The sequence below is a fragment of the Arachis hypogaea genome, chromosome 15 (assembly GCF_003086295.3).
Source record: "Arachis hypogaea cultivar Tifrunner chromosome 15, arahy.Tifrunner.gnm2.J5K5, whole genome shotgun sequence".
NCBI classification, from domain to species: Eukaryota; Viridiplantae; Streptophyta; class Magnoliopsida; order Fabales; family Fabaceae; genus Arachis; species Arachis hypogaea.
In genome coordinates this window covers 79,508,086-79,517,965 of record NC_092050.1, presented here as the reverse complement: position 1 = coordinate 79,517,965, position 9,880 = coordinate 79,508,086, and positions in this window count along the sequence as shown.

The window sequence follows — 9,880 nt, the reverse complement described above, 5'->3', positions numbered from 1 at the left end:
ATACCTCTTATGCTAAGTTCATGAAAAGACCTCAGTATAAGAGGATGAAGAGAAACTGAAAAAGTCTTCCTCACTAAGAATGCGTGTAAATCACCTGAAAGCTACAGAAACTTAGATCCAAAAGCTTTAGATACATGCACATTAGAGGATGCTTGTAGCCAAGACAGCTCTATGTGATCTTGGGGCAAGTATCAACCTATACCTACATCCACTATCAAAAAGCTTGGTTTGACTGATGAAGTTAAACCAACCCGGATATGCTCCTAACTTGCTGATGGCTCCATTAAGATTCCATCAGGCTAATTGAGGACATGATTGTCAAAGGTTGGGCCATTGCCTTTCCACTGACTTTGTGGTACTAGAAATGGAGGAGCACAAGAGTGCATCTCTCATTCTAGGAAGACCTTTCCTAGCGACTGGACGAACTCTCATTGATGTCCAAAAAGGGGAGGTGACCTTGAAAGTCAATGAGGATGAGTTTAAGTTGAATACTGTCAAAGCTATGCAGCATCCAGACACTCAAAAGTCTGCATGAGCATTGATATTATTGACTCTTTGGTGGAAGAGTCAATATGACTGAGAGTCTCGAATTAGAGCTAGAGGACATTTTTAAAGATGTTCAGCTGATCTGGAGGAACCAGGAGAAAAGAAAAAGAATCTCTGAAAACTCCTCAGGAAAGAGGAGAAGCCTCTTAAAACCTGAGCTCAAACCACTACCACCATCCTGAAATATTACATTTCTGGGAGAATATGACACTTTTCCGGTAATTCATAAGCTTGCTTTAGAGCCACAGGAAGAGAAAGCACTAATTCAGGTACTAAGGACACAAAGATAGCTCTTGGGTGTCCATAAGTGATCTTAAGGGCATTAGCCAGCCAGATACATGCACAAGATCTATTAGAGGACATGCTAACCAGTAGTTCAACCAAAGGCAGCTGAATCCACCATGAAGGAGGTGGTACAGAAGAGGTACTAAGTACTAGAGATGGATTATTATCCTATTCTGATAGCCCGGGTGACCCTGTAAGTTCCCCAAGAAGGGAGTTATGACAGTAGTTCATAATAAAAAGAATGAACTGGTTCCCACAAGAACAGTTACAGGGGTAGCGTATGTGTATTGATACAGAAGACTCAATACAGCCACTAGAAAGGATATTTTCCTTTACCATTCATAGACCAGATGCTAGAGAGACTAGCAGGTCATGAATACTACTACTTTTTGGATGGCTATTCAGGTTACAACTAAATTGTAGTAGATCATCAGGAACAAGAGAAAACAACATTCACATGTCCATTGGAGTATTTGCCTACAGAAGGATGCCATTTGGTCTGTGCAATGCACCTGCAACCTTTCAGAGGCATGCTCTCTATCTTCTCTGATATGGTAGAGAAATTTCTGAGGTCTTCATGATGACTTATCAGTATTGGAGACTCTTCAGCTCCTGTTTGACCATCTAGCACTTGTTCTGAAAAGGTGCCAAGAGACTAACCTGGTTTTAAACTGGGAGAAATTCTTGGGCAAAATTTCGAACAAGGAATAGAGGTGTCAAGCTAAGGTAGAGGTGATTGAAAATTACACCACTTGCCAATGTTAAAAATTAGAAGCTTTCTGGGCATGCATGATTCTATAGGAGTTTATAAAGGATTTCAAAAATTGCAAGACCTCTGAGCAATCTGCTAGCTGTTGATACATATTGTCTTTGACACAGAGTGTCTGCAGGCGTTTGAGACTCTGAAAGCTAAGCTGGTCACAGCACCAGTCATTTCTGCACCAGACTGGACATTACCATTTGAACTAATGTGTGATGCCAGTGACCATGCCATTGGTGCATATTGACAGAGCATGAAAGCTTCGCATGTCATTATTATGCTAGCCGTGTTTAAAGACGTAGAAGAATTAACAACACGGAAAAGGATTGCTGCAGTGTTATGCATTGACAAGTTAGATCTTATTAGTAGGATCAAAATGATTGTACACTACCATGCTCTAAAATACTCCTCAAAAGCAGATTCAAACCAGACTCATAAGATGGGTGGCTCTGAAGAGTTAAATAGAAAAAGAACAGAAAAGGAAGAGAACTAAGTAGCTGATCACTATCCCATAGAACAGTAGCAGGAGCGTCTCCCTCCACTGAGATCTCTGAAACCTTTCTGGATGAGCAACTCTTTGCCATTCAGGAAGTACCGTGATTTACACACATTACAAACTATAAAGCTGTGAGATTCATACCCAAAGATTACAGTAAGCAGCAAAGGAAAAAATTGGTTTCTGATGCAAAGTACTACCGGTGGGATGAACCATATCTCTTTAAGAGATGTGCAGACGGAAAATCGTAGGTGTGTGCCTAGAGAAGAGCACAGAAGATCCTATTTAATTGCCATGGATCACAATATGGAGGACATTCGGAGGTGAGCGAACAGCCACAAAGGTTCCTCAATGGGCTTCTACTGGCTACTCTCTATAGAGACTCCGAGAGTTTGTACGTAACGTGATAGTTGCCAGAGAGCAGGTAATCTACCGCACGGTTATGCCATGCCTCAGCAAGGGATCTTAGAGATTGAGTTGTTTGATGTATGGGGTATTGACTTCATAGGGCCTTTTCCACCATCATATTCAAACACTTATATTCTGGTGGCAGTAGACTATGTATCTAAATGGGTAGAGGCAATTGCAACACCCACTAATGATACTAAGACAGTGATGAAGTTCCCCCAGAAGCATATTTTCAGCAGGTTGGTGTCCCTAGGGTACTGATTAGTGATGGAGGCACTCATTTCTGCAATAAACAGCTTGACTCTGCTCTGGTCTGATATGGAATTAACCACAAAGTGGCAACTCCATATCATCCACAGACAAATGGGCAGGCTGAAGTCTCAAATAGAGAACTAAAACGAATCCTAGAACGGACTGTAAGTACCCGTAGAAGGGATTGGGTAAGAAGTTTGGAAGACACTTTGTGGGCATACAGAACCACATTCAAGACTCCTATAGGGACCTCTCTATACCAGCTTGTGTATGGAAAAGCCTGTCATCTGCCTGTTGAACTGGTACAAAAGGCCTACTGGGCAACCAGGTTCCTAAACCTTAATACTAAGGTAGCTGGAGAAAAAAGATTACTCCAGTTGAATGAGCTGGAGGAGATCAGACTCAATGCTTTCGAAAATGCTAAAATTACAAGGAGAAAGCAAAAAAGTGGCATGACAGGAAGCTGTCATCTAGAGTCTTTGAGCCAGGACAGAAGGTTCTGCTGTTTAACTCTAGGCTCAGATTGTTCCCTGGGAAATTGAAATCCCAGTGGAAGGACCATATGTGATTACAAGTGTGTCACCATATGGATATGTAGAGCTTCAGGATATTGAATCTGACAAAAAGTTCATTGTTAATGAACAGAGAGTCAAGCATTATCTTGAAGGCAATGTTGAGCAAGAATGCTCAAGACTGAGACTAGATTAAAGCTCAGTAAAGTCCAGCTAAAGACATTAAAGAAGTGCTTATTGGGAGGCAACCCAACGTTATTTAATTATATTTATTTTTTATAGACATTGTTTTCCATTGCCATGTTATGTTCTCTTTAGGTTGATGATCATGTGGAGTCATAAAATAGCTGCAGAATTAAAGCAGAATCAAAAATAGCATAAAAAATAACACACCCTGGAGGACAGGCTTACTGGCATTTAAACGCCAGTAAGGATAGCAGAATGGGCGTTTAACGCCCATGCAGGCAGCATTCTGGGCATTTAACGCCAGAAATGGCAGCATTCTGGACGTTCAGAAAAATGCCCAGTAAAGAAGGATTCCTGGCGTTTAACGCCAGCCAGGGTATCTGGCTGAGCGTTAAACGCCTAAAGAGGTAGTCAAGTGGGTGTTAAACTCCAGAATGCATAGCATTCTTGGCGTTTAACGCCAGGATAACACAAGGGAGGTAATTTTGTTTCCAATTCGATTTTTTTAATTTTTCATGTTTTAATTCAAAATTTTTTTGCATCAAACATATTTTAAACATTCATCTTTCAATTTCTATTTTCAAAAATTAATAATCTTTCCAATTCATTTTAATTCTTTTTCAATTCTTTTCAATTTCTTCCAAAACGTTTTCAAAACTTACATATCTTTTCAAATTCTTTTTCAACTCTTTTTAATTTTTCTTGTATACAGTAATAAGTTTTCATAATTAAATTGCATCATTCTTCTTCTACTCCCTTTTATCTTGTTTTGCTCGAGGACGAGCAAAGCTCTTAAGTTTGGTGTGGAAAAGCTCAGCTTTTTGCTTTCGATAACCATTAATGGCACCTAAGGCCGGAGAAACCACTAGGAAGAGGAGCAACAAAGGCAAGGAAGAGACATAGAGGAGCAGTCCATTGGTTCTTCAAGAGGAAGTAGAAGCCACCATCACTAAGTTGGACCCGTTCCTTAATCTCCTTGTTTATTTTCATTTCTATTTTGATTTTTATGCTATGTTTTGACTATGTTTGTGTCTTCATTACATGATCATTAGTGTTTAGTGTCTATGTCTTAAAGCTATGAATGTTCCATGAATCTTTCACCTTTCTTAAATGAAAAATGTTTTCTGAAAAAGAAAAAGAAGTACATGAATTCAAATTCTATCTTGAAAATAGTTTAATTATTTTGATGTGGCGGAAATACTTTTTGTTTTCTGAATGAATGCTTGAACAGTGCATATTTTTTATAGTGAAGTTTATGAGTGTTAAAATTTTGGCTCTTAAAAGAATAATGAAAAAAGAAAAATGTTATTGATAATCTGAAAATCATAAACTTGATTCTTGAAGCAAGAAAAGTAGTGAAAAACAAAAAGCTGCGAAAAAAAGGCGAAAAATAAAGAAGAAGAAAGAAAAAGAAAAAGCAAGCAGAAAAAGCCAATAACTCTTTAAACTAAAAGCAAGGTAAAAAGGATCAAGGCTTTGAGCATTAATGGATAGGAGGGCCAAAGGACTAAAATCCTGGCCTAAGGGTTAAATCAAGCTGTCTCTAACCATGTGCTTGTGTCATGAATGTCCAAGTGAAAAACTTGAGACTGAGTGGTTAAAGTCGTGATCCAAAGCAAAAAGAGTGTGCTTAAAAACTCTGGGCACCTCTAACTGGGACTCTAGCAAAGCTAAGTCAAAATTTGAAAAGTTCACCCAGTTATGTGTCTGTGGCATTTATGTATCCGGTGGTAATACTGGAAAACAAGATGCTTAAGGTCACGGCCAAGACTCATAAAGTAGCTATGTTCAAGAATCAATATACTAAACTAGGAGAATCAATAACACTATCTGAATTTTGAGTTCCTATGGATGCCAATCATTTTGAACTTCAAAGGATTAAGTGAGATGCCAAAACTGTTCAGAAGCAAAAAGCTACTAGTCCCGCTCATCTAATTGAAACTAATCTTCATTGTATTTTGAAATTTATTGTATATTCTTCTTTTTATCCTATTTTATTTTTGGTTACTTGGGGACAAGCAACAATTTAAATTTGGTGTTGTGATGAGCGGATAATTTATACGCTTTTTGGCATTGTTTTTAGGTAGGTTTTAGTATATTTTAGTTACTTTTTATTATATTTTATTAGTTTTTATGCAAAAATCACATTTCTAGACTTTACTATGATTTTGTGTGCTTTTCTGTAATTTCAGGTATTTTCTGGATGAAATTGAGGGACCTGAGCAAAAATCTGATTCAGAGGCTGAGAAAGGACTGTAGATGCTGTTGGATTTTGACCCTCCTGCACTCGAAGTGGATTTTCTGGAGCTACCAAAGCCCAATTGGAGTGTGCTCAATTGCGTTGAAAGGTAGACATCTTCGGCTTTCCTGTAATATATAATAGTCCATACTTTGCCCGAGATTTGATGGCCCAAACTGGCGTTAAATGCCAGCCAGAGACCCTTTTCTGGCGTAAAACGCCAGAACTGGCACACTTCTTGGCGTTAAACACCCATTTTGGCACCCAGGGTGGCGTTTAACTCCAATTTGAGGCATATGCACGTGGAAGCTTGAAAGCTCAGCCCATACACTCACCAAGTGGGCCCCAAAAGTGGAATTCTGCACTATCTACACCTAGTTACTCATTTTCTGTAAACCTAAGTTACTAGTTTAGTATAAAAACTACTTTTAGAGATTCATTTAGCAACTCATGACATTTTACATTTCATATTGTATCTCCTACGGCATGAGTCTCTAAACCCCATAGGTGGGGTGAGGAGCTCTGCTGTGTCTCAATGGATTAATGCAATTACTATTATTTTCTATTTGATCACGCTTGATTCTGTTCTAAGATATTCACTCGTACTTTAATATAAAGAATATGATGATCCATGACACTCATCATCATTCTCAAATTTATGAACGCGTGTTTGACAACGACTTCCGTTCTATTTGAGCTCAACGTAGTCATTGGGCGACAGCTTGAGTGCGTGTCTCTTGGGTTTCTAATCCACGAGTTTGACTTGCATCTCCTGACAACAGAGCATTCAAATCCGTTAGATTAGAACCTTCGTGGTAGAGGCTAGAACCGATTGGCAGCATTCCTGATATCCAGAAAGTCTAAACCTTGTGTGTGGTATTTCGAGTAGGATCTGGAACGGGATGACTGTGACGAGCTTCAAACTCACGAATGTTGGGTGCAATGACAGTGTGTAAAAGGATAGAGAGATCCTATTCTGACACAAGTGAGAACCGACAGATGATTAGCTGTGCGGTAGCTGTACCTGGTATTTTTCATCCGAGAGGGCGGATGGTAGCCATTTACAACGGTGATCCACCAACATACAGCTTGCCATTGAAGGAAGTCATGTGTGTTTGGAGAAGAAGACAGTAGGAAAGCAGAGATTCAGATGACAGAGCATCTCCAAAACCTCAACTTGTTCCTCATTACTGAATCACAAGTATCATTCATTTCATGTTATTTAGTTTTCATAAACAAAATCATTTTTATCATTAATCTCCTGACTAAGATTTACAAGATAACCATAGCTTGCTTCAAGCCGGCAATCTCCGTGGGATCGACCTTTACTCAAGTAAGGTATTACTTGGACGACCCGGTGCACTTGCTCGTTAGTTGCATCGGAGTTGTGAAAAGTGTGATCAAAATTCTGTGCACCACTTCCTCAATTTCTCACTTCTCAATTTCGAAATTTAGTAGCTTAGAGGTTGAGGTTTTTGGTGATTTTATGTTCTAGGGCCAATCTATTTTAGAGAATTAGCGGGATCTTGTTTGCTTAAGGCATATATAAGGTAAGGATCCTCAACCTCTAGTAAATTCATTGGTTAAGTATGTGGGTTTTGAATTTTGTATGTGTATATGTGAATTAGGTGTGTATATATGTATATTTGAGCTTGATTATAAACATTGGAGACTTGGTGGAGTTTGGGTGTCATTGCTTTGGAGATCTTGGATCCTTGGGGCTGTGTTTGGTGCCTTTTGGTAGTGTTTCGGGTTATAGAGGAAATTGGCCAAGGTATGATTTTGGTTTCTCGTATTTAATATATAATGTTTCGCGAAAACCTAGGCTAGATGACCCTAAGATATGTTGTATGGCATGTATGGTTGAGAATTAATGACTAGTGTTCATAATTGTTGTTTTGGTGGTTGAAATGTATATTGAATGATTGATGATGATAAATGCTGAGTAATAATGATGATGAGATTATGTAATGATAATGAATTATGAATGTGATGTTGCATAAGAGAAGACTATGTATGGTTTGTGTTGAAAATGGTTGATGAAATGATGATTTTAATGAATAAGTTGTATAATAATGAGTATGAGATTAAGTTGGTTATGAGTTCTTGGGATGAATTTTATAAGTTGTATAATAATGTGTAATGGAATGAATGAGAATGCTGAGGTGATGGTTTGATAGATTTAGGTCCTGTTTAGAAGTATAGAATGTTGGTATTGAGTTTGGATTTGGTGAAAATAGAGGTTTGAGAATTCTTGTAAAAAGTTAATTTTTGGCCAAACTTCGGCAAGCCATAACTCGGCTTCCAGATCCTCAAATTGTTTCAAACTTATTTCATATGAAAATTTGTTTGTGAAGTTTACGCCGTTCAAAGAACTGGTGAAAAATGTATTAAAATAAAAAATTTATATGCATCGGAAGTTTGGAATGCAAAGTTGAAAATTCTGCAGCATTCAGCACTTTTGCTGTTCTGCACAGCTTGCGTACGCCACCACTGCACGCGACACGACCAACCTTTTCGAGTTGGACATCTCCCGTACACGAAGATGGTACTTTCGTATGCGAGAATGGAAAAATGCACGCCCACGCGTGGGACACGCGTACGCGTGACCCTGTTTTCAGCAAAAATTGTATTTTATGATTTTAAACATGATTTTGAGCCTCTGAACCTCTATTTTTTACTTTCTGAGATCCCAGAATTGAGTTGTAATGATAGTGAAGGGGGCCGAACTATTGGAAGGTGAGGTAACTTAGAAGTGAAGAAAGGTTGTGAGTTGGTGAGTATGAGCTTGAGAAGTGTTAAAATACTGTATACATGATGAATTGATGAGAATTTTGAGGATAGACGAGTAATTCCTATCCGACTTATGATTTTGTGGATAGATGATAAATTCCCATTCGAGATGAAACTTTGAGGATAGACGAGTAATCCCTATCCGAGATGCGATTTTATGGGTAGACAAGTAATTCCTATCCGAGCATAGATGAGTAATTCCTATCCGAGTCATGGCCTATGGATAGACGAGTAATTACTACCCGGGTTATGGTTTGAGGCACCTACCTAAGTAGACGAGTAATACCTATTCTGTGTTGGGTGAAACACCAGCATGGGGAGACGAGTAATACATGTCCCATGTTGTGGTGTTCTGTCCAGAGTTAGCTACCGGACATGTTGGGTTGGCTCTATAACCGACAGATAAGACTCATCAGCCATAGGACAGGCATATATCATATGCATATATTTGCTTTGTTTGATTATGCATCATTTGGGTTTTCCTTTGTGAATTACTATGCTTATTTGCTATACTTGCTACCTGTTGTATCTAAATTCTACCTGTGATTGCTTTGTCTGTATTGCTTGTCTGTGCACTAGTGAATTTGGAGGCTTGGAGGAAGTAGAAGGTGAATTATAGAATTAAAGTTTTATGAGACAGCAAGTGGATTGTAAATTGAGGGATTAAGTTAGGATTGAGTTAGAACCTTAAGAACCTTAGATAACTATCCTGCTTATGGTTTACTATTTTAATTCTTTAATTTTTAAGTTTCATAATCTGAGTACCGGATGTTCTAGGAGTGCCTCTAGCTTTTTTGGGACCTTATATCTTATATATGTAGGCACCTTTATCATGCTGAGAACCCCCGGTTTTCATTCCATACGGATATTTGTTATTTTTCAGATGCAGGTCGAAAGGCACCTCGCTAGGCGTCTAGAGCTCTTCAGCGATGTGTATTTTGAGACTTTATTTTGATGTATAGCTTATATATGTTCATATGTATAACTCTCCAAACAACTTGTGTTATTTTGCACCTCTTAGAGGTTTATGGAGAATTAGGGTTTTATATATGTATTTTTGGACCTCGGGTTATGTATATATATATATATATATATATATATATGTATATATGTAAATATTCTCCGGCCAGCTATAGCTTTGCAGGTTGAGTTAGGAGCTTGTTATTTTGTACTCTTGACCCTCTACTCTTGTCTTTTGTATATTCATGCTAGTGAACCATAGCTTTCTTGGTACGTAAGTTACGTTATTTTCCGAGCATTGCATTTTTTAATTTCGCGATTTTGTTTTACCAATTCTTTAAGGCTCCTCGTATATATTATATCCTTTCAATTACTATCTGCATATTTTTTAGAGGTCGTAATGCAAGAATCGCAACTAATCAACCGGCTAATTAAGTAATTAA